The sequence below is a fragment of the Dromiciops gliroides genome, chromosome 5 (assembly GCF_019393635.1).
Source record: "Dromiciops gliroides isolate mDroGli1 chromosome 5, mDroGli1.pri, whole genome shotgun sequence".
Classification (NCBI taxonomy): domain Eukaryota; kingdom Metazoa; phylum Chordata; class Mammalia; order Microbiotheria; family Microbiotheriidae; genus Dromiciops; species Dromiciops gliroides.
The window spans coordinates 125,570,000-125,596,767 of NC_057865.1; positions in this window are offsets into that span (position 1 = coordinate 125,570,000).

The following is a 26,768-nucleotide window of genomic DNA, read 5'->3' on the forward strand; positions in this document are numbered from 1 at the left end:
TTGACTTCCATGATATTTCTATTTCCTACTTCTTTTCTGAACTATTCTTTTCCAGTCCCTTTTGCAGGCTCACCACCAGTCTCTCAAGCATGGGTGTTTTCAGTGACTCTCCTTTCCTCTTCTATCCTCTCCTCTCCCCTCCTCTTCTCTCCTCTCCCTTCTTCTCCTCTCCTCCCTTCTCCTTTCCTCTTCTCTCTACCCTAATACAGGCCCTCATCTCTGATCAACTGGACTATTATTATACCTTCCTAGATGGTGCCCTGCTTTCATTCTCTTCCCCTCTCAAATTTATACTACACACAGCTACCAAAATGTAGATTCCCAAGGCACAGATCTGACCATGTCATTTCTTAGTTTAAGAGCCTTCAGTGGATGCCATATTGTCTCTAGGATGAAATACAAACTCGATGCTTTTCTGTAAGCTATACACTATACCAGTAATGCATACCCTGTTCATCTCCACATCTTAGCATCTTGGGCATCATAGATTTAGAGGCAGAAGAGACCTTCAAGATAAACTAATCACAGCATCATAGAATCGTGGATTTGAAGTTGGAAAAAAATCATTAAGTCCAATCATTTCATCTAACTGATGAGGGAAACAGAAGCCCAGAAGAGTTGAATGACTTACTCAAGACACACAAGCAGTTAGAGGCAGGATTTAAACCAGTGGTGGATTGGAGTTAGGTTGAACAGACTAGAGAGAACTGCCTATGAAATTTTCTGTGTGAGCATTAATGCCTTGAAATAAGAGCAATATTAGTTATCTGCATTTAAGAAAGAAGAGGGAAAATGTTAAGAATGCAGATTATGCTTAAAAGTGTGTTGATCGGGGCAATTAGGTGGCACAGTGGATAGAGCACTGGCCCTGAGGGAGGACCTGAGTTCAAATCCGGCCTCAGACACTTTACACTTACTAGTTGTGTGACGCTAGGCAAGTCACTTAACCCCAATTGCCTCATCAAAAAAAAAAAAGTTGGAAGAACCGGAAAGGTAGAATTCTATTTTGTATTTGATACTCACAAACAAGGAGTAATTTCTTTCTTGGGGGGGATGAGGGGTATCTTGAAAGAAAGCAATACTCCTTCCTAGAGTTTCTGATAGAGAAGGAAAAAGCAGCCATAGTCTGGCATAATATTGATGGCAATTGTGATGATAAAATAATAATAACATTTGTATTATCCTTTAAGGTTTGCAAAGTGCTTTATATATATTATCCAATTTGATCCTCACAACAATCCTATGAAAGAGGTGACATGATTATATTCATTTTACAGACAAAGAAACTGAGGCTAGGAGCAATTAAACAACTTGTTTGGGATCACATGGCTGATCGTAGGATAGTTGATTTCAAGGGTTTCAGGGAAAAAACAAGGAATATCATGTGGGCAAAGTCTACCAGATATGTCAGCTAAAGAGGAGCAGGAAACTCTCAAAGATGAAATTGTTGAGATAGCATTATTTTTTTAAAGAGAAAGAAAAGAGCACCAATGAGTCATTTAAAATGAATTGAAAAGAACAGAAGAAAGTTGAGAAAGGGATGCAGACAAACAAGGCAGTATTGGAACTACCATATTAAATTTAAAATATCAAAAACCAACAATATGCAAGCTATCTTGGTCAAAGTAGAAGCAGTAGACAAAGATAGCGCACTATGTTGCTGTATGGGGAGACAGGGTCTGGGCATACATTCCTTGCAGTACTAAAAACCATTGCAGGAGACAGAGTCATTTCAGTTTGACATGGGTGCCAGTGTGTGGGTATTTTGGGAGTGAGGAGATTGTGGGGAGTGGAAGGATACTATTAAGAACACTGAAGACTAGAGTCATATACAGTCTCAGTAGGGTCTGGCAGGACCACTATAAGGGATGGAACTTACTCTCAATTGAGGATCACACAGAGAGAAAGAGATAGATACCAGCTCAGTTCAGAACCTTAATAGAGCCACCAGAAAACTGAAAAAGAAACCAAGGATTGAGGCAAAGAGTGGCACCTATTACCAACCACCTCATCCAGATTGGTAATAACAATGGCATCCAAACTAGAGGGCACAGGACAAAACAAGACCTATCAAGATCATCCTAAGGTGCTGGAAGGGACAAAATCCCCATCTAAGAACTGAGGCTGAAAACATGACTTCACGGAAAATGATGAAAAAAATGCCATGTATTAAAAGTAGCCCAAGAAGTAAACTCAGAAGAGGATAATTCTATGACTACAAGCAAAGCCTCAGAGAGAGGGGGCGGGGAAATGGCTTGGCCTCAAGAATAATGAGTGGCTGACATAAAAGAAGCAAAAGATTAAAAATGAAATCATAAAGGAATTTAGAATTTCAGAGGAAAAATTCAAAGGACAAAAAATAGCTTAAAACATTAGGTGAGGAACCTTAACTGAGTAGTGAACTCCCTAAAAAATCCAATAGAACAAAATTGAACTCAATGACTCCCTAGGACAAGAAATATTAGAAGAGTCGAAAGATTTTTTAAATAGAAAAAATATATATACAAGGCATCAAACAACTGCCCTGGAAAACATGTTGAGGCAAGATTATAGTTATCCCTTCCAGATCACAGGGGGTAAGGGTAAGGCATCTCTGTGACCTAGAAAATCTGCATAAAATGTTTTGGCCCTCCCTTCATATTACAGAAGAAGTCTGATTTGTTTTTTATGGGGTGTTTACAGGACTTTATTGTATAATTTGGGTTAAGTATTTGGTCCTAGGCTCTGTGTTATCTCCTGGCGTATTGTGTTGTCTGTGGCTTCCTCAAAACTCCCCCAAATTCCCATTTAATTTCTTATACTGACCTTTGATATATCAAAATTGCAATGGGGAAAGTTGAGAAGGGATAATAGTATTCAAGAATCATTGGATGCCATGAAAACTACGATTGATTCTACTTATTTCCTTGTACATCAACTCAGATAAGTGAATGACTTTTTTTAAAAAAATAAAAGGGTAATAAACCATACCATGTATACCTTCCCTGATAACTGAAGAACTTTGCCCAGTTATTGAACTTTTATGGTAGAGCTGTCATAAACTTGCTGAAGTTTGCCTTTTGGTGCCTTATGACAGAAGATTCATTGACTTACACTCCAAAGGATTCTTCCTTCTACCCCTAAGCATATTGTTTGATATTACAATTGTAACGATTGGAATAACGCCACCTGCTGGATACTAACTGTAGAAGAGTTCTGCCCATGAAGCGAAGGTCTTTGAGGGCAAGACCAGGAGTCTTTTCTTCAGGAGTCAGGAAGTGACGCGGACTAGTGGGAGGAGGAAGGAAGAGACTGGCGCTCAGTCTCGCGCTCTCTTTCCTCTGGACTCTGGCGGAGAAGGGAGCTAGAAATGTGCTCTCCCTTTAATAGATAGGAATCTAGGCCTTTTTCTCTCTCTTTACCAAATTCTTATTCTCCTTAATAAATGCTTAAAAGTCTAACTCTTGCTAAAGCTTATAATTTATTGGCGACCACTCATTAGATATTTTAGACAGTTTAGCTAGAATTTTAGCCCGTCTAAAATATCTAATGAGTGGTCGCCAATAAATTATAAGCTTTAGCAAGAGTTAGACTTTTAAGCATTTATTAAGGAGAATAAGAATTTGGTAAAGAGAGAGAAAAAGGCCTAGATTCCTATCTATTAAAGGGAGAGCACATTTCTAGCTCCCTTCTCCGCCAGAGTCCAGAGGAAAGAGAGCGCGAGACTGAGCGCCAGTCTCTTCCTTCCTCCTCCCACTAGTCCGCGTCACTTCCTGACTCCTGAAGAAAAGACTCCTGGTCTTGCCCTCAAAGACCTTCGCTTCATGGGCAGAACTCTTCTACAGTTAGTATCCAGCAGGTGGCGTTATTCCAATCGTTACACAATAAATGACACGAAAATACAATCGCTAAACTAGCTACTGTTGCAAAATTGTCTTAGAATCAATAACAGAAAACAAGGAGATTTTTTTTTAAATCATGTGAGAGTTCCGCTTTCCATCCTTCTTATGGAAAAACAAAGAAACAAACAAATAAATTAGCACTCACAGCTGGGGAAGAGTGGTAGACTACCAGGGGGTTCTCTTTTAAAAAGAGAAACGTCCTTCCAAAAGTTAATTTAATGTCTATGGGTTTTTGTAGAAGTCATTTATGAGCTCTGTGTACATGCCAAAATGAATACTTCTGCCTCTATGTTTTTTAATAAAGAATAATAACTTACATTTGCATAGCACTATATTGTTACAAAACCCTTTCCCTATAGACATTTTCTCCCATCAACCTCAAAATAATTCTCTTATCTTGGGATAGTCTGTATAGACTATTTCTCCCAGAGGACCAGTTTGGGGGCTATATTTAGAATTAACTTAACCCAAATGGTTTGCAAAACTTTCAAACGATTAAATTTTAAGTCATATTATGATTGTATGCTGAAAACAAGACTCAACTCTAGAGCAGGGTTTCTTAAACTTTTTCCACTTGCCACCCCTTTTCACTCAAGAAATTTTTACACAACCCCGGGTACATAAAATAGGTATACATAACCTTTTACTATTGACAGCTTTTTCATGAGACCCCCACATTTTGTTATGTGCCTTCATATGGGGTTACAACCCTCAGTTTAAGAAGTTTTGCTCTAGAGATCAATTTTTCTGCTCCAGTCATCCCTCATTGCATTACCTAGAATCCTTATGTTTTAAAGTTGAAAGGAACCAGAGAGATCCTGTACTTCAAAGATTTATAAAAGAAAGTGAAGCGCAGAGAGAGGAAGTGATTTGCCAAAGACCACACAGCTAGGAAACCCCTGAGTAAGCTGGAAGGGACATTACAAAATAATCCAATCCATCTCCCGACTCTATAGATGAGAAAAAAGAAGCAGCTCTCCCCACTCCCCCAATTTAAGTGACTTGCCCAAGATCAGACTAGTTGTGAGTAAAATCTTCGATTCAAATTTGGTTCTTAAGATGCCACTATATAGCACTGCCTGCTAACCCATGTCCCTTGACTGCAGGTCCATTTATCAAATGAATAGCTCACTCAAAGAAACCATAGAATGTTCAAGCAGGAAGAGAAATGATGCATCTAGTCCAAATTCCACAGATTGTAGATAAAGGATAGAGCCTAGAGAGGAGAACTTGCCCAGCATTATGCTAAACTAGCTAATGGTAAAGCTAGGACTAGGATCTGTCTCAGTCTTCTACTCTTTGTATTTCTTTTGTTTGTTTTGTTTTGTTTTTGGTGGAGCAATGAAGGTTAAGTGACTTGCCCAGGGTCACACAGCTAGTAAATGTCAAGTATCAGAGGCTAGATTTGAACTCAGGTCCTCCTGAATCCAGGGTCGGTGCTTTATCCACTGTGCCACCTAGCTGCCCCTACTCTTTGTATTTCACAAAGCTGACTTTCTATAGGAATTGTGATGATTAATGCTGTAAGAAGGGGAATGTGCTGGTAAATGTTTAATGACCAACTCTCTGGAGGGAAAAATTATATGCATGACCCACTTTTAAGGTTCATTTGCATTATTACCAGGAGAGCAGTGACTATACCTCTTCCAGGATCATACCACTTTGGAAGCACCAAAAACTTGTGGTCCCCTAGAACTACCTTTGAAAATAGCAGATAGAAAAGCCTGAAGCTTGGTATAGTAGCTCCTCACCCCTAAGTGAGCAGAACACAAATTTAACATAAAGTGTAAAGTCAGGAAATTGGCTGGAAAATAAGCAAACAACAATAACAAAAAGAATTTGACCATAAAAAGCTTATATGGTGGGGGGGGGGCAGCTAGGTGGCACCTTGGATAAAGCACTGACCTTGGATTAAGGAGGACCTGAGTTCAAATTCGACCTCAGACACTTGACATTTACTAGCTGTGTGATCCTGGGCAAGTCACTTAACCCTCATTGCCCCACCAAAAAAAAAAAAAAAAAAGCTTATACGGTGGCAGAAAAGACCAAAATGTATACTTAGGAGAAGACAACATTATGAAAACCCCTACAACTGAGGCCTCAAGGAAAAATGCTAATTGGACCTAAGACCACCAAAAATTCCTGGAAGAGTTAAAGAAAGACATAAAAATGTTCCTCCTGGAAGAGGTATAGTCACTGCTCTCCTGGTCTATGCTCTGCAAGATCTTCTACCAAGCTTCAAGCTCACGAAACTATTTTCAGTCTATTCATATTTCTCTCCCAAATGGACTCTGCTCGGGCCAAACAGGTCTACTCTCAGTCACTCTGAGACTTTGCCTCTCATTATCCTCTAAGTCAGGGATGTTCTACCTCTTCCTTTTCACCTCTTTAGTTCCAACCTATCTTTTAAAGCTCAGATCAAATATCATTCCTCACACACACACACACACACACACACACACACACACACACACACACACACACACACACACACAAACCCAGTGAAGCATTTCTTTATCCTTTATCCTGCTGGTCAGTGTGCACCTTGCCACCCTTACATAATAAAGGTTTTCTGTGGGCCTCCTTCATGAATAATCCTATATTGTAGCATAGAATTGCAGAGGCGACCAGATGGGGTTGCATTAAAAATCACCTGTTTTAAAATTAAGAACAAGGAACACAATATATTGTTCGGTAAGTGTGATAAAATTGTAAAAGTATATTTACTTTAAATAGGATGGTTAAACCAATGAAAGATGCTTTACTAGTGGAAAAGCAGGAGGAGGTAAGAGGAAAGGAAAGGTGGGAAGCAAAGAGTGAGGATGGGAGATACACACATAGGGAGAAAGAGAGAGAAAGAAACCGAGGAAGAAAATGGAGGGAGAAAGAGGAAGAGGAGATTAAAATGAACACACAGAGACTTAATAGGTTTAAGGTAAGGTCTAATTTAGAAATATCATTATGTTGTTCCTTTAGATTGTGGGGCCTGAGTGTTATCATCCCATCACCTATTGCTACTGTTCTTTGCAAAAGGGCAAAGACAGAATGCTGATTAGCCATTGTTCACAACTCTTCAGTTGTTTTAATCCAAAAACCATTAGAAATCTGCTATAAATGGGGAAATCAAAGCAGCTTATTAGGGAGTAAATTATTCTTTGGGCTATTTTTTTGAGCAGTGACCTACATAAAATCTCCCCCCCCAAAGTAGGGTGAAATCAAACTGAGGGTAGAATTAAAGGTCCTTCCCCAAACCAAATCCCTCTTATTTTTCCCTAGGTAATAAATGACACAGGCCTTTGTTTGATTTGGACTGTGTAGACTTGACCTGAGAGCATTGCAACAAGATCTGAACAACTAACACAAAACAGAATGGACAAATTCCAGTCCAGATGTTGCCAGGTCACTAGGGAGAGTAATACCAAGTGCCAGGCCACTGTTGCTCCCACCTTCCAAGTGGAAAGTTTAGCTTCCTCTGTAGACCACTGAGCCAGTATTTAATTACTCTCTGGACTGAATCCACCTTAGCTGCCACCATCTCAGATTTCTCTGATGTTGCTTCCAAAGCAATTTAATTTCACCATGTGATTTACTGAAACCTATTGCTTTCTATCATTTTAATTTAAAGTTTTGTTCATTTTTATTTTCTTGGCTCAAACTCTGAGTTTTAAACTGAGAGTTTTAAGCATGAATCTTAAATTCAAATCCGTATTTCCCTTGAACTGGTCTTGGCAGAATTGTGTCATTTTGGACTAGTGAATGACTAGGGTCTATTTGACTTGTTCTGGTGACCTCCTACAAAACTCATATAGTAGCTTGTTTTATCTTATTAAGGATATACCTACCACAGAATTTTTTGGTTGTTTTTCTTTTTCATTTAACTTGGCCTAAAAACAATGATCCCAGAATATATGATGAACTAGTGATGCCTTGTCAGTGACATTTAACTATCAAGATTTTCCCCTTTGGCTAGTTTTCTGTGCCAAGTACATGTTCAGGGTTCATTGTGTCAAAGGAAGGTTTCGGTACAAATTTCTAAGGTAAACATCTGGCTTAGTCCTATCCCTCAAGTTACAAAGCAGAGGGTTCCTTGGTATGCCTGGCATTATGCAACATTACAGACAGTCCTAAGGTCCAGATCTCCAAGCTGTCAGTCCAGGAAATAATGGTTTGGTTTTTGGTTTTTGGTTTTTGGTTTTTTTAGTGAGGCAATTGGGGTCAAGTGACTTGCCCAGGGTCACACAGCTAGTAAGTGTTAAGTGTCTGAGGCCGGATTTGAACTCAGGTACTCCTGACTCCGAGGCCAGTGCTCTATCCACTGTGCCACCTAGCTGCCCCTAAATCATGGTTTGGTTTTTTGTTTTTGTTTTTGTTTTTGTTTTGCAGGGCAATGGGTGTTAAGTGACTTGCCCAGGGTCACACAGCTAGTAAGTGTCAGGTGTCTGAGACAGGATTTGAACTCAGGTACTCCTGAATCCAGGGCCAGTCCTTTATCCACTGCACCACCTAGCTGCCCCTAAATAATGGTTTTTAATGAAAGGATTGTGTAGGTTAGAGCTCATGTAAATAATGTCCCATTTTTTTTTACTTTAATATGACCAACTAACAAAAAGATGGAATTATGAGGACTATTTTTCTTGACAGCAATTGTTGACAGTGGTGTGAAGGAGATTTTCAGAGAAAATAGCCAATAACCTAATACTTTTGATTTTTTAGCACATCAAGGTATATTAGGTGTATAAAATCAATCCTTCAAATGGTTTCTTATTATGTATGTCAAGAAATCATTTTCTATTATAAGAATGGGGGGTTAGTAGCTCACATAATTTTTTTCAAAATAGTTTTATCAAGACTAAGGTTTAATCAGTTGGGTCACAGCTATCACCTCAGCTGCAAATATGGCATAATGAAGAGAAAACTGAACTCAGAGTCAAGTAGATCTGGGTTTGTGTCTCAGCTCTGACACATTAGCTATTAGACCCAGGTGAAGTCACTTACCTTTCAATAAGTTACAGAGCAGAGGCCATTCTACAATGGCAAAGGGAATTTCTTCACTGGAAATTCCCTATGTTAATCCAATCACAGATCTGATTAAATTAATACCCAAAGTCAAATCATATTAGTCTCTATATAATCTTTTTTTAAAAAATTTTTTGTGGGGCAGTGGGGGTTAAGTGACTTGCCCAAGGTCACACAGATAGTAAGTGTCAAGTGTCTGAGGCCGGATTTGAACTCAGGTACTCCTGAATCCAGGGCCGGTGCTTTATCCACTGTGCCACCTGCCGCCCCTCTATATAATCTTAAATAAATAGAAAGAATGTATCCTTGATAAATAAAAGATCCAAATGGAAGACCATAAAGTATTTTGCTAAATCATCCTCATACCCCTTAGTGATGTGTATTAGAAGAAAGACTCCTTGGATAAAGCACCAGCCCTGGATTCAAGAGGACCTGAGTTCAAATCCGACCGCAGACACTTGACACTTACTAGCTGTGTGACCCTAGACAAGTCACTTAACCCTCATTGCCCTGCCAAGAAAGAAAGAAAGAAAGAAAGAAAGAAAGAAAGAAAGAAAGAAAGAAAGAAAGAAAGAAAGAAAGAAAGAAAGAAAGAAAGATCGATCCTGTACTTGAAGTCAGAAGCCCTGGTTGAAATTCCCATCTCTTCCACTGACCTTTCTAGGTCACTTATGCATTCTGAGCCTCGGTTTTTACATCTTCCTAAATGGGAACAATAATGCTGCCATTACCAACTTCCCAGGACTAGTATGAGGCTCAATTAAGATAACATATACAATGTGCTTTGTAAATCTTAAAGAAACTTTATGTAGTTGGGTAGTCACTTTGTAAATATTTATTGAGTACTCATTGGATCTAGTACATGGGTACTCCAAAGGGAGTACATACACAAAAATGGCAATAGATAGACCTTGTCCTTGATGAACCTATGACCTAATTAGAAAGGTACACCTTTGATAAAGATTTAAAACTACTCCAAAGCCAATATTCAAATGCTCTAAGTATCACAGAGCTGTTAGAGTATTCACAGACTAGTTCTCTGTTTCCCGATGGGATTATTCCAAATATAAACCTAATAGATAGAGTAAAAAGTTATAAGGAGATGGTGGAAGTAATTGATCCTATTTATTAAAGACCAACTCTGTTTCTTAGTGCCTATGTGACCCTGGGGGAGAAATCCTGCTTTTCTGTTTCCTCATTTTTAAGATGAAGGGGTTGAACTAGAAGATTTCTAAGGAGGTCTGCCCCTTCTAATTCTGTATTCTATGATTCTTTAGCATTCAAAAGAAATAAGTTTAATCAGTAATATAACCCAGCATGTGTGAAGCCTAGCAATCAGGAAATCCTTCATTGGGTCTAACCCAAATTCTTGCTGTTTCAACCTAGGCATATTTCCTCTTGTTCTTTCTTTGGGAGAGGTAAAGAATTGCTGGCCACACCCTCTATGCAAATGGAAGTCATGAAGAATCTAGTTCAACTTCCTCCTTTTGTAGACAAGACTGCTTAAAAATATAGAATTAGAGAATTATCTAAAGGTAAGGGAGAGAGGCTCCACTTGGATGCTGAGGTCCCTACATAATGAGGGAAGGGACAACATTTCTAGGGATGCTAGGGTTATGGTGGCTTGGTGGATAGAACTGGGCCTGGAGTCAAGAAGACATCTTCCTGAATTCAAATCTGGCCACAGACACTTACTAGTGTCTAGCTGTGTGACCCTAGGCAAGTTGCCTGACCCTGTTTGTCTCATCAGTAGAATGATCTGGTGAAGGAAATGGCAAACCACTCCAGTATCTTTGCCGAGAAAACTCCAAATGGGGTCACAAAGAGTCTGACACAACTGAAATGACTCAACAACAACAAAAAGTGTATGGCAGAAAGAAGGCATGTTAAGGGTGCCCTACTAGATGGGGCATGGCATGCTGCTGCTGCTTCTATCATTCCCAGTGGAATGATAGAAGATGAGGGGCGGGACGCTAGGAGGAAGAGGAATTCTGTAAATGAGAAGTCTCCTATGCTTTGGACCTCAATAACAACGAGGTGCTATGAGCCACTAGAATTCCAGTATAAGCACAGAAAGTTAAATAACCACCAATGGAATACAAATTAACTCCATAGATAGATAGATGGATGGATGGATAGATAGATAGACAGATGGATGAATAGATAGATAGATAGATAGATAGATAGATAGATAGATAGATAGATAGATAGATAGATAGATAGATAGATAGATAGATAGACGGATAGACGGATAGACAGATAGACAGATAGACAGATAGACAGATAGATAGATAGATAGATAGATAGATAGATAGATAGATAGATAGATAGATGGATGGATGGATAGATAGACAGATGGATGAATAGATAGATACATAGATAGATAGATACATAAATAGATACATAGATAGATACATAGATGGATGGATATAGATAGGTAGGTAGATAGATAGATGATAGATACACACACACACACACACACACACACACACACACATATATATATATATATATATATATATATATATATATATATATATATATTTACCACAATGGACAGATAATAAACCAGCAGCAAATAATTAAGTGCTTCACCTCATAGAATAGAAATCTGTGATCTCTGAGACAAACATTTGCAGCCTTCCTTGTACTAAAATGACTGTGACTAACACAAGCATTGTGTGGTGAAATGCTACAGGTTTGATTATCTACAGCAGGGCTGTTTTCCACAACACCAAAACATCTATATGAAAAGCAAAAGGATTCAGTTCAGCATCCAGATGTTGAGAGTATTTGAAGCCAAAGTCCGGATATTGGGAAACGTCCAGATGTGTTGTAGTTGTAGATCAAACATGCGGATGATAGGATGATTTTTTTCCATCCAGATGTTTGAAGAGCATGCCAACACAATTAGCATCTGGTTCCCGAAAGTTTTACAAGCCATAGAAATTCGTGGCTAGGGGTCCACTGCTTTTCAAAACTGTTTTTTTTTTCTTATCGCCTTTTGTATTTTTGTCTCTGTATCTTAAAAGAAATTCAAGCAAGATGAACATCTGCAGATCCATAAAACAGGAAAAATGCATCGTGTAGATTAGAGGTACAGAATGAGATAAATATTTTTGGAAATGGTCAATAAGTGGGTCTGTTTGGATTTACTCTGCTTATTTGCTACTGGGGAGGAGTTGTAGGGTTGAGGGAGGCTAGGAGAGCCTCAAAAGGTACTTAGCTGTGCCTACTCTTAGACCCAGCAATAACCACAACTAGGTCTATATCCCAAAGAGGTCAAGGAAAGAGGAAAAATACAAAATATATTTAAAAATATGTATAGCAGCTCTTTTTATAGTGGCAAAGAACTGGAAACTAAGGGGTACTTATCAACTATATTTCATTTTCCATGATCAACTCTAGCTTCCATGTTTTCTCAGCCAGGATAAGCAGATCATCAGAAATCAAATCCCCATGAAGAATGACTCAGATTTGGATATTCTACACCTTTTCAGCTGGGTGATACAGTGGATAAAGCACTAGGCTTGCAATCAGGAAGACTCATCTTTATGAGTTCAAATCCATCTTCAGATACTTCCTAGCTATTTGACCCTGGGCAAGTCACTTAACTCTGTTGGCCTTAGTTTCTTCATCTATAAAATGAGTGGAGAAGGAAATGGCAAATCACTCCAGTATCTTTGCCAAGAAAATTCCCAAAATGGGACACACTGAAATGACTCAACAACAACACCTTTTCAACTCCTCTTCAGATGTCCCTCCCCTCTGAGTGGAAAGCTGGAGGGTAGAGAACTAAGCTCTTTCAAAGCTTTCCTTTATAGAGGGCTTGCAACACTGAAGGGTTGTTGCCTCAGACAAACTTATACCTGGGAAAGACCTTAGCTTAAAAAGGCCAGCGTCTCCCACTGCAGCTGGCTTCATCTCCAGTTGTCCTGGAACTGGACACAGATGACTCTGGAAGAGAAAGTGAGGCTGCTGACTTTCCACAGCCCTGTCTCACTTAAATCCAATTCACATGCAAGTAAAGACATCACCCTCTTGATGTCATTGGACCTCTTCCAGAAGGAAAGACAAATAACAACAACAACCTGTGAGCAACCTTCTTTATAACTCCATTGTTCAGCAGCCGCTCTGTTTGGCTTCTACTTTAAAGAACAATATACACCCTGGTGGCTGCACCCCCTCCCTCCTTTCAGCTTCTTTTTCTGTGTTGTCTTCCCTTATTAGATTGTAACTGTCTTGAGGGCAGTGACAGTCTTGGATTCTTACTTGTATCCCCAACACTTAACATAGTGCCCGGCACATAGGTGTTTAACAAATGTTTGTTGAATTGAATTTAAAGAACGGCTGAACAAATTGTGGCATATGAATGTAATGGGATTTGTGCTATAAGAAATAAAAAAGAGACAGTTTCAGAGAAGCCTGGGATGATTTATATGAATCAACCAGAATCAGGAGAACAATATCAGTGTTGTAATAAATGAAGAATTTTGAAAGGCTTAAGAAGACTGACCAACACAATGATCAAACTTGACTCTAGAGGACTGATCAATACTGCCCATCTCATGATAGAGTTTGGACTCAAGATTCATCCTGAGACACATGTGTTTGTGCATGGCCAAGGTTGGATTTTTTTCTATTTAAGTGTATATCCATTACAAGGGTTTTGTACTCCTTTTATTATTTATTTATTTATTTATTTATTTATTTTAGTGAGGCGATTGGGGTTAAGTGACTTGCCCAGGGTCACACAGCTAGTAAGTGTTAAGTATCTGAGGCCGGACCTGAACTCAGGAACTCCTGGCTCCAGGGCCGGTGCTCCATTCACTGCGCCACCTAGCTGCCCCCACTCCTTTTATTTTTTGTTGAGGGAAAAGATAGGAGGATGAAAAATGCTTGAGAATGAAAATAAAAGCATAACTTTTAAAGAAGTAATGCCCTGGGGCAGCTAGGTTGTGCAATGGATAAAACACCAGCCCTGGATTCAAGAGGACTTGAGTTCAAATCCGACCTCAGACAGTTAACATTTACTAGCTGTGTGAACCTGGGCAAGTCACTTAATCCTCATTGCCCCACACAAAAAAAAATTAAAAAGAAGAAGTAATGTCCTCCCCCTGTCAAAAAAAAAGAGATGAAAATAAGGATCATTAAAACATTTTAAAATGCACAGATGACAGAAGGAAATTTAGAGAGCTACACAGACAATCAGGACAACTTTGAAACTAATATATTGAATTTATTATATATATATATTAAAGAAACCATGTTGTTTGTGGTACAAGAATGTAATTGATTATTGTTGGGGGTATAAGAAATGATGATCACAATGAATACAGAGAAATATGGAAAGATCTATATAAACTGATACAGAGTAAAGTAAGCAGAACCAAAATAAAACTAGTATAAACAATGATTACAACGAAATAACTAGAAAGAACAATAACATTAAAAATCAAAAGTGATTGTTACAAAATTATAAAGAATAAGCATGACTTGAAAGAAAAGATGTGAGAAGATATTTCCCTCACACCCCTTTGCAAAGGTGGGAGGCCCACGAGTATTGTATGTTATACATATTTTCAGATTTTTGTTGATGTATTAGTCAGTTATGGCTTCTTTCAAAAGGAATTAAGAGTATTGTATTAGAAACTGTGTATCTTGGGGGCAGCTAGGTGGTACAGTGGGTAAAGCAACAACCCTGGATTCAGGAGGACCTGAGTTCGAATATGGCCTCAGATGCTTGACACTTACTAGCTGTGTGACCCTATGCAAGTCACTTAATCTTCACTGCCCCACCCAAAAAACCCCTGTGTATCTTTATTTTGCACAACCTCGTTCATTTTTAAAAACACATATTGTTGATGTCTTTTGGTTTTTTTTTTAATTATCTTAGTATTCCCCCATTATTCCTCCCCCTCCCGCCACCCAGAGAGGCAACAAATAGCATTTTTTGCAGATAAAAAAAAATGAGAAGAGGAAAAAGTCACCAGACATCCCCTCTTCCTTCTCCCTCTCCCCTCAAAAATATGCAAAGTTTAATAGGCAAGCATTTAAACTAAAAGTCAGGTGCCCTGGTTGAGTCCTAACTTAACTTGGCCTCTGAGTAATTCAGGGCCATTCACTTAATTTTAGGAGGATTCTTTTTTTTAAATAAATTACAAAATATGAGGGTTAGAGAAGGTAATCTATAAGGCTTCCTTCTAGCATAGACTTTATATGTTTCTGTCAATTATGATGAATGAAAATGCATCTCAGTCTTCTCCAGGCTGGTCTAATTCCTTTCCAGGTTGCTTTCTGAACTTTCTCATCTAAGCCGCCACATTAGGTACCACTTTCACTCTCCCCTTTTTAGCTTCTTTATATGTGTTGTCTTACTCCTGCTCCTTGAGGGCAGGGACACTTTTTCTGCTTCTATTGTATTTCAAAAGCTTAGCCCAGTGCTGGGCATATATTAAGTGCTTAATAATTGCTTGCTGACTGACAGATGGTTTTAGAAATTCACATGCCTGAAGAAAGGGGCAGGCATAGGGATGAAAACAGACCAGATGATTTCTCAATATCCCTTTCATCATAATGAGCCCATGGTTCTATTTTTAAGTGCCTTTAAATATCTTTTGCTTAGGTATCAGAGTTTAATCTTCCATCTGCACTTGAAAGATTTTCCTTTGGCTTCACCTAATTTCTGGGTAAACATTCTTTGGACTTGCTACATGTGACTTTCGTTTTGCCTTTGAGTTATTATACTCCGGTGTACACATATACTGTTTCCTGAGTTACATGCACTGGTATAATGTGGTGCAAATCTGTTGGTTTTTACAATTGACTTAGGAAACAGGGTGTAGTTGTTTTCCTTGACTAACGTATTTACTTCTTAAACAACTCTGGTAAACCAAATATTTGCTTTTTCAGCTTGGTCTTACTTTACAGGTTGAGATCCACTATAAAAGATAAAATTTGGTGCCATCAAGTGGCGATGTTATGCATTGGAGGGTTATTTCATTTAACATGGAAATGTTACTAATGGGATCATAGATTTAGTTGGAGCTGCAAGGGCCTATAGATGTTACCTAGTCCAATTTATTTTTCACACAAGGAAACTGAGGCCCAAAGAGATTAGATTGTTTAGCCAACTTCACAAAGAAGGTCACCTTTGATTTCATTTAAAATCAAATCAAATACAAAAATGTGAGGGAAAAGGAGAATGTCTTATTTTCTCAAGAAGCAAAGGGGTAAAAATTCAAAATTTAAAAGTGACTGATAAGTGCAGTTTTCCACCATCTCACTCCCAGGATTACTACAGAACCATGTCCAAGGATGAGGAGGGAAAGTAATTAACGGATAGAGCAAAACACTACCCTCTACTTCTACCCCCAAGTGACTGACACTCTTCTTAAGTCAAAGGTTGGATAAATGTCTCCGCTTCCTTCTCTCAGCCCATAGTGAAATCAGAATTAGGAAATCCCCAAAAGGGCCAAGCTCCCTTCAAAAATGAGGGGCTGGGGGCAGCTAGGTGGCACAGCAGATAAAGCACCAGCCCTGGATTCCAGAAGACTTGAGTTCAAATCAGCCTCAGACACTTGACATTTACTAGCTGTGTGACCCTGGGCAAGTCACTTAACCCTCATTGCCCCACGGAATTTTTTTAAATGAGGGGCCCTGAAATATCTGTTGGGTCAGTAGTGGGTCTGGGAGGAGGTTGAAGGATAATTACTGGGGCTGAGAGCCTCTGATGATTTCATTTTTGTATAATAAAATATTTTAAATTTTTAGTCAGCTGAATTCAACCACTTTGTAACCACATCCTCTTCAAGGAAGAAATGGTCGGAAATCTCATGTCCTCTCTAGAATCTTCTTCTATTCTATTGGAGGCCCCTCTCACCAAAATCTAAAATGAAAATAATTTCAAAAGTTTTTTCTCTAATGAGTCTAGCCCATTACCAAGTTTTTGGTTAATAAAAATGGTACAGAGGTCCAGGGTGGGCCACATGGATATTTGGAAAAGGTGTGTGAGTGTGAAGGACTGGGCATTCTCATTTCTTTACCCTGGTTAAGGCAATGATGAGGAATGGGGAAGATTGGTTAGAGGTATAAATATTAGAGAAAGGCTTTCTGGGAGGACTACATTTAAAACTTGCTTCCCCTTGATTATTACTCCCAAATTACCCCATTTTCAGGAATATTGCTCCAGATTCAAAGAAAATAAAGGAAGTTCAACATTGTATTAACTACCAGTGTGACTTCTTGTAATATTATATGTGCCCGTTGCATGGGACCAGATGGAAGTAGGTATATAGCCATTATCATTATCAGATTTTTAGTACACATCCACAGATCTGTGAGGTGGGTGTAAATGCTATAGTTATCATCATAGTGATGAGGGTGATCCTAGTGGTACAGATTGAACCCTGAGAAACTATTGACCATGCCCTGCCATAAATTCCTTTCCGCAGGTGGATGTTAAGGTAGCATGCTGGCTATCACACCACTTCTTACACAAACAACAAGTGAATTTCTTTTCTTTCTTTTCTTTTGTTTTGTGAGGCAATTGGGGTTAAGTGACTTGCCTAGGGTCACACAGCTAGTAAGTATCAAGTGTCTGAGGGCGGATTTGAACTCAGGTCCTCCTGACTCCAGGGCCAGTGCTCTATCCAATGCACCACCTAGCTGCCCCAACAAGTCAATTTCATCACTTACCTTAAGATTTGCAGTAGCTTCCTAATTGGTTTCCCTGCCCTCAAATCTCTACCCTCTCCAATCTATGCTCCACATAGCTGCCAAAATGTTTCTCCTAAAGCCTAGATAGATCCGGCCATGTTACCCCTGTGATGGGCTTTGAAAGTCGAACAAAAGATGTTGTATTGGATCCAGGAGGTAATAAGAAGCTGCTGGTCAGACCTGTGTTTGAGGAAAATCACGTTGGCAGCTGAGTGAAGAATGGACTGTTGTAGAGAGACACTTGAGACAGAGAGACAGATCATAAAGCTATTGCGATATCAGATGTGAGATAATGAGGACCTGTACAAAGGTAGCACCAGTGTATGAGTAGAAAGAAGGATATATATATAGATAGATATGTGTATATATATATGTATATATGTATATGTATACACACACACACACACACACACACACATATTAGAGAAAGGAGTTTATGCCCTTATTGGTAATTAGACAATGATCTCCCATGTAGCATACCAATGGTTAAGTTGTTGTTTAGCAATATTATAACAACAGGGCAATTCTTAGTACCTTCTGCCCCCTTCTATAATGCTTCTGCCATCACTGAAGAAATACAAAGGGACCACATAGGACTGAGGAAGACTTCATTTGTTTCTTCTTTGCATGGGTTATCTTAGCCAAAAAGTTTAGTGATCACTCTACTGGTGATGAGCTTCTCCATACTCAGCTAGTCTGCTCCTTGGAATATAGATATATTCTCTAGCTAGAATTATATTCAAACCCTTTCTAGCTTATGAACACCTGCCAGAGCTTTAACTTTACTGATAGAGACATTTAGATTCTGGACTTACCTCTACACCATAATGGAGCTTTGGAGAAGGACTTTGTGCAATTATTATTTATATAGTATCAGCCAATCAGTAAAAAATTATTAAGTACCTACTATGTGCCAGGTATTGTGCTAAGTGCTGGAGATAAACAGAGGCAAAAAGCCCCTGCCCTCAAGGAGTTCACAATAGTGAAGTCCATATAAGTTCCAAGGATCTTTATCCCAACTCCCACTGTTAAAGACATAGCTCAGGCCCCAGAGCAAGGCTACACAGGGGCTCCCCTCAGAGTTCTAGAGGTACCTCTTGAGAAGTCAGGGGTTGATTCTCTAATACTGTTGGCTCAAGACCCTACTGGTGTTCATCCCCAACAAGAATATCAGTTGTTATTGTTTTTGTCAGCCAAACTTACATAGCTTTTAGAAAAGGGTATTTACTAAGGTTGTACAGTAAGAAGAGTTGGTACAATACAAAGTCTCAAAAAGTCTGTGACACATATCCCCACAAGTACAGAGTACAGAGAAAAATGGGTTCAAGCTTGGAACATATATGTTCCGGGGGGCAGCTAGATGGCGCAGTGGTTAAAAGCGCTGGGCCTGGATTCAGGAGTACCTGAGTTCAAATCCAGCCTCAGACACTTAACACTTAATAGCTGTGTGACCCTGGGCAAGTCATTTAACCCCCATTGCCCTGCAAAAAAAAAAAAAAAAAAAAAACCAAAACCAAAAAAAAAAAAAAAAAAAAAAGAACAAATATTTTCCAAAGGAGGGAAATTCACAATTGCTAGTTACTCGAAGTCTTTTCCTCCCATTCCACCTAAACATGGTGTAGTTTCTTTGCTAGGTTGCTCGTGGAACTATGATTCTATGTCCTGTTCATTATGTTCTATTTAGGCATTGCTGTCAACTGACCTGGGGATGCTAAAATGACATTGATGGGAATGGGGGAAATCTAACATCTTCCAGACCCTTTGAAGCCCACAAAATCCTCCTCTGGGCTAAAATAGGGGAAGTAGGGAGAGGAGATCTAGATCAAAGTCAAAGATGAGCCCTCTTTCTCCATCTCCCAAGCAATTCCTTCTCAAGTTGTTTACTTGGAATACCACACTTGCTTCAGTTTCTGGAATTAGATAACTTATATTATCAACCTCTAGGATAGGACCCAGTTTCCTTAGCACATCCAAACATGATTCCTATTCAATGTCACTTCATCTCCAAAGACTTTTCTAACTTAGAGTATGACTAAGCTTGAGTGACTGGGCATCTTATCATTAACTTTAAGTAGAAAGAGGGGGCAGAGAATGGGGAGGGAAGAATTGATTGAGTAAATTAACTCTACCCTTACAATAGCATTTTTTTGTGGGGCAGTTGGGGTTAAGTGACTTGCCCAGGGTCACACAGATAGTAAATGTCAAGTGTCTGAGGTCAGATTTGAACTCAGGACCTCCTGAATCCAGGGCCAGTGCTCTACCCACTGCGCCACCTAGCTGTCCCCAATAGCATTTTAATGTTTACAAAGTACTGTGTTTTACTCACCTAATGTCACTTGATACTCACAATAACCCAGCACAGTGGTATTATCATGGCCATTTTGCAAGTGAGCAAACTGAGGCTGAGGGTTGTGACTTGTCCCAAGTCACACACTAACAAGTATAGCCTAAATTCCAGCTCAGGATTTCAATCTCCAAATTCAGTGTTCTTTATATCACAGCAAATTTGTATCCCATTCATGGTTCCCATTTCCATCCATCCCCCAATCTTCCCTTCACCAATAAGGAGCTATGTGATCATCAACAAATCTCTTAATCTTCATTGACCTCAGTTGCCTCATCTGTAAAATGGAGGAAATGATAGTTTACATGCTTGAAAGCAGGGAGTAATCTAGCTGATCTTTTGAGGTTCATCTTAGTTCTGGGTTCTATAGTTCCAAGTCCCAAATATCTCAACCAATCAATAAGCATTTATTAAGTACTTACTGTGTGTCAGGCATTGTGGTAGGCAGTAAGGATATCAAGATAAATTGGAACAGTCTTTAATATCACTGTGCTTATAATTTATCAGGGGAGAAAACATATAAAAAAAGATACTGGGTGATTGGAAAAGGGGCATCTGCAACTAGTGTGATTAGGAAAAGTTTTATGCCTAGAAGGGTGCTTGAGCCAAGTCTAGATGGAAACTAGTGATTCTAAGAGTTGGATAGGAATTCATTCCCAGAATGGTGAAAAGTCAGTGCAAAGGCATGGAAAAGGAAATGGAGTGTCATGTATACAGAAGAGTAAAATGGCCAATTTAACAGGGGAGTATGTATGTTAAAGGGAATCATTTATAGTAATTCTAGAAAGGTAGTTAGGAGTCAAGTTATGAAGGGTTTTACATGCTCAGCAAAGAAGGTTATATTGGCTCTTAGTTGTGATTGGGAGCCAGTAGAGTTTATGGAGTAGGAGAGTGACATGGTTGGATCCGTATGTTAGGAAAATCACTCAAGGGAGGAATTGTGGGAAGAGGTGGTGTTAGGACCTAGAAGAACTAAGTTCCCCACAAACATTCCATAAATACTTCAGCTCTATAAACCAACAAGAAGTGATTTAAAAAAAATAAACAAAGAGAAACAGCCACAAGTTCCTCCAACCAGTCCAGAACTGTACAAAAAGACTGCCAGAATCCTGTAGAAACTTGGAGCAAAGACAAGCCTGGGCAAGCGGAAACCAAAGCATAAACCCAGACCAGGAGACAAGGTGAGACTGATGCCCAGGTAACATAGAACAAAGGCAGTTCGGTGCCAAGGCAGCCTGCCAGAGGAACATGAATAGAAATAGGCAGATCAGTCCTAGGCAGTACAGTGCTCAGTGCCCAGGCAGCTCACCCCTTCCCATCCCCAGTCATATAGCCCCAAAGGAGGCAGATCAGGAGAGAGGACCAGACCACTGCTGTGGAATCACGACCCTGGTGGTTCAGCTCCTAGGCAGCTTAGTCCATGGGAATCCCTGCCCAAGGTATGGTAGAGAACAGGATCAGACCTGTGCAAAGGCTTCTCAGTGCCTTAGTACCCAATCCATTCAATACCTAGGCAGCCCACACCTGAGTCATAGCAGGAGAATGGGCCAAGCATTTGGGAAACGAAATATCTAGGATCTCCCAGGAGACCAGCTACCAGTACTAACTTTTAAAAATTTTTTTGTTTTATGTTTGCAGGGCTATGAGGGTTAAGTGACTTGCCCAGGGTCACACAGCTAGTAAGTGTCAAGTGTCTGAGGTCAAATTTGAATTCAGGTCCTTCTGAATGCTTTATCCACTGTGCCACCTAGCTGCCCCTACTAGTACTATCAATAACATCTGAGTGGATCTTTTCAGGTTCATAGAAAAGAAGAGAGCTAAATGTGGGTTTGGAACTCTGCAAGAAAGAGACAGAGAAGAAGCCAAGGCCAAAAACTAAGTTATCTACCTGGACACTGAGCCAAAACAGTTATCTTGCATAAGGACATAGCCAATGCCTTAGTCAATGCATCTAGACCCAAGTAAGGACTGCCTATACTATCCAAGAATATGGAAGGGAGCTGAGTCTGACCCAAACACAAAGCTCCAATCCAAAAAGTGAAATGCAAAGGAGCAAGTGGAAGAAAACACTATAGACTTTTCTAATAAGATCAGGAGTAAAGCAGGGATGTTTATGATTACCATTACTTTTTAATATAGTGCTGGAAATGCAAGCTATAGCAATCAGGTAAGAAAAATAAATCAAAGGAATAAACATAGGCAAAGAAGAAACAAAAATATTACTTTTGCAGATAATATAAAGTTCTAGCTAAAAATCCAAGTCAATTACAAAATTCATTGAAACAATGAATAATTTCTTTCTTTCTTTTTTGCAGGGCAATGAGGGTTATGTGACTTGCCCAGGGTCACACAGCTAGTTAAGTGTCAAGTGTCTGAGACCAGATTTGAACTCAGGTCCTCCTGAAACCAGGGCCGGTGCTTTATCCACTATGCCACCTAGCTGCCCCCTGAAACCATGAATAATTTCAACAAAATGGAGGATATGCCTCTGACACTTGACACCCTCATTGCCCCACAAAAAGAAAAAGAAAGAAAGAAAGAAAGAAAGAAAGAAAGAAAGAAAGAAAGAAAGAAAGAAAGAAAGAAAGAAAGAAAGAAAGAAAAAGAAAGAATGCAGGATATAAAATAATCTACAGAAATGCTAAGCATTTCTGTATATTATCAAAAATGCTCAGTAGGAAGAGAAATTCCATTCAAAATAACTAGAATGTACAATATACTTGGGTGTCTGTCCACCAGGACACCCAGAGAAACTATTTGAATATAACTATAAAACTATGTATTATTTCTTTGCAGAAATAAAGACAATTAAATAATTAGAAAAATGCTAATTGTTCATGATAGGTCATGAAAATATAATAAAATTACATACTACCTAAATTAACAAGATATTAAAAAGTATGTTAAAAACTGCTCCAAATAACTACTTCATTAGTGCAAATCAGAGCAACTGAACCTCAACTTCACTCTCATTGAATTGGCAAAGACAACAAAAAAAAGGGAAAAAACAGCAGTTCTGGAAGCAACTGCCAGAAAACTGTTGTTGGAGCTTGAATTGATCAAGCTTTTCTGTAAAGCAATTTAGAAAAATGCCCAGTTAGACCTTCAGCTTATTATAGGTAGGATAAAGAAGAAGGGAAGAAAAGGAAGAAGAGGAAAAGGGGGAAGAAACAAAGAAAAAAGGAAGGAAGGAGGAAGAGAGGGCAGAAGAACAGAGGGAGAAATAATAATGAGAAAAAGATATGGCCTGAATTAAAAACTGGATTATTTTTTAAAAGTAATAGAAAACCAAAAATGTGAAATGGACAACAGCAATGACAAACAAAGCAGCTATAACAATTCCACCCAAGAATTTAACAAATATAACATAATTGCCACAAGGACACCAAAAGATACCAGAAAGTATCTTAGAAAATGTTTGATTTAACTTGCCAAATGGAAAGAGATGACTGCCAAAGGCAGTATGGGGTTAGAATAAAAACTAGTCTTAAAAATTGAATGAGGATGTATGACAATGAGCAGTATTATCTCATAAAGCAGAAAGGAGCATTGGGAAATAAAACCATTGTAAAGAAAGCTTGGAATCATATTGAACTAAACCAGTTCATCCCAAGGACATTCAAGGATGAATATGGAAGGAATACAAATAGGGGGGAAATGGAAAAAGATTTACATGAAACATTTTAAAAAACTGGTTTCTCCACCACTATATTTAGACCCTAACAGCTCAGTCCCCATAGAGCTTATAGAAGAACTAGAAATGGCACTAAAAAGAACTAAGATGGGAAAAACAGATACATTGGACTGAATATATTTAGAGAAAATTCATGCCAGACAGAATACAATTTCATAGACACTGATAAGTCAATATACAAAGTATCTCAAGAAGGAAAAAAGAGACATGGCACAGTAGAAAAAAATCTTGAACCTCATTAATCCCCCCCAAAAAGTGACCAGAAAACATTGATAATAACCTACAATATACCTATTCTTTCATCTATTCAAATTCTTTTTGAGTGTCATCTATTCCTAAATCAAAGGCATCCTTAGTGACAGCATTAGAAGGAAAAATCACACAGTTTCAAGTGAAATTAAATAACAAACCATGTGTTTATCGTCTCACAATTAGCTGAAAGATATAGATAACATAACATACCCTTGGATTGGTTATTTGTTTATTATAAACAAAGCACTGAATTTAGTAGAACAAAATATGGTTACAAGTTCTTTTACCACATACTGTCTCCTATCCATAGATCTCCTTGGACAAAGCAATAAGAGCAATAACCCTTCTCAGTTACCATTTGATAATAAACATCAGACAGTGCATAAAATAAAGAGATGTCTGCTTACCAAAGACATTCTCTAAAGGTGATACGGCACAGAAATCAGATGAAGGTGACATTACCTATGGTTAGTTCCTGTTTGTGGATGACACTGTGCTAATTGCATCAAACTTCAATATATTACAAAGCATACTGAAAGACAATTGTAATCACTCAAAACATTTTGCATTTCCTTTCCATTCAGAGGAATGACCAACTGAATGAGCTTGTCTAACAATTTGTATATCTGAAATAGATAGTAAAAAAAGGTCAGTGTGCTGTGTTATGAGTTGAAAAGAGAACACGAACATTTCAAAGTTTTCTTTGAAAGGGAAGACCAATGTTTTTTATATTATCATTCTATCAACATTACCATAAGGCAGTTAAATGTGGAACATTACTTCCTCCAAAGAACTAAAGATGACAATCACAATCACAATGGATGCTTGTAAGCAAGCCACAATATATCAATAAGGAACTCTGAAGAAGAATAAGAACAAAGGATGTCATTAAAGAACTATAGGAGAGGAAGAGAAGATGAGTTTGTCATGTGGCAAAATCAAGGAATAACAACTGGACAGTTAGAATGCTCCATTGTTACCTTAGTGATATGGGAAAAGACAGACTGTCAGCTTTGTCCATACACAATGGACAATCTATGACAAACTCTTAGGAGAACATGCAAAAGAATCCATTCCAGGATGGGTAGGTATGGATGGTTACAATTTATTACTGGAGGGAATTGTTGAATCACAGATTCTTTTTGGGGGGGGGGTGAGGCAATTGGGGTTAAGTGACTTGCCCAGGGTCACACAGCTAGTAAGTGTTAAGTGTCTGAGGTCGGATTTGAACTCAGGTCCTCCTGACTCCAGGGCTGATGTTCTATCCACTGTGCCACCTAGCTGCCCTTGAATAACAGATTCTTTTGAGGATCCCCAGATCCTAGGACAGTCCCTAGTGCATAGTAGGCATTACGTGATTGATTGATAAGGTCAATATGATGGAAAATTTTCTATGGATGGAAATAGGATTGGTTTGTCAAAGACAAAAGCAAGAAGTTAGTCATCTGTATTTTTTTTTCACCCAAGAATTTTTAGTAGTCATCACAAAATTGGGTTGGGGGACAATGGGAAAAGAAAAACAAACATAACATTTGAATCAATAAGCATTTATTAAATGCCTACTATGTGCCAAGCACTATGCTAAGCACTGGATTCAGTGTCATTCAAGGAAAACCTATCTTGCTACTCATAAAATGTTCTTAAATAATATCCATGAAAATAGGCAACTACCTCCATAGACAAATAGCTGTCTTTATACTTAAGTTTATTATCAAGGCAGTTATGGTGTTGTGAGAAGAGCATTGAATTGGGAATCAGAAAGCATGGGTAGCTCTGTCACTTACTAGCTAGGTAACCTATACAAACTCTTTCATTACTTTGAGTCTCCAGCTCCTTGGCTTTCAAACAAGTCTACCTTGGTGGTTATGGAGGCAAGAGACCAGGAGGGGGCAGTGGAATAGGCAGGGTAGCATTATCAGGCTCAAATTAGATAATATATGTGTAATAGGGATAATCAGAGGATCCAGTCAAGTCTCCCCCAATGAAGCCAGAGCTTACATGTTAGAAACTCACCAGTTCTTGTTACTACTATTTGTTACTTACCATATGTAAGATGCCAGTTTGGGTTTGAGGTATAAAGAAGCAAGGTGGACAGATGCCAAGATATGTTATTTTCCTAAGTATATGTAGTTTACATATATTTTAGAATATTCCCCTTGCTTCTTCCTACCTTCTAACACTCCCTCCCTCTCTTAAGATCCTCACTCATTCTTCTTTTTCTCCTATTCTGTCTGGCTAAAGCCCTAAGAAGGAAATAGGTGAAGATAGGATGGTGGGGGTGGTGGTAAAGAGGAGACCAAGGTCAAGGTCATAAGGGCATAATCAAGGTTGAAGAATATGATGCAAAAGTGGGGGAAACTACTATGAGATTCAAGAAAAAGGACAGGTCTTGTATTGCAGTTATTTTTCCAATTAAAAAAATTAATACATTTTAAAAATACATTTTATTGATACTTTTTCTTTCCATCAGTTATTGGAAGGGAGAAGATCCCATTCCTACTTACCTCCATATTTAGCCCTCTCTAGTGACAAAGAAAAACAATTAAGTACAAATATCTGATAGTTACTGCATGAGACAATAGGTTCAACATTCTGTCCAAATAGTTGCCCACCCATCTGCCCGAAGGAAAGATACTCACTATCTCTAGAACCATCATTGGTTTTTTACTTTTATGTAGAGAGTTCAGCTTTCTAGATTCTTTTTCTTACCTTCCCCTATCCTTACCTCAAGTCTCATAAATGTTGTGTATAAACACATTTTTTTAAAAATTATGAACCCTTTGATTCCTTGTCAGAAATTTGTAGATCAGAGAAGATTAATGTGTTTCCTATTGTAGAGAGCTAATTGAGATGAATTACCTGG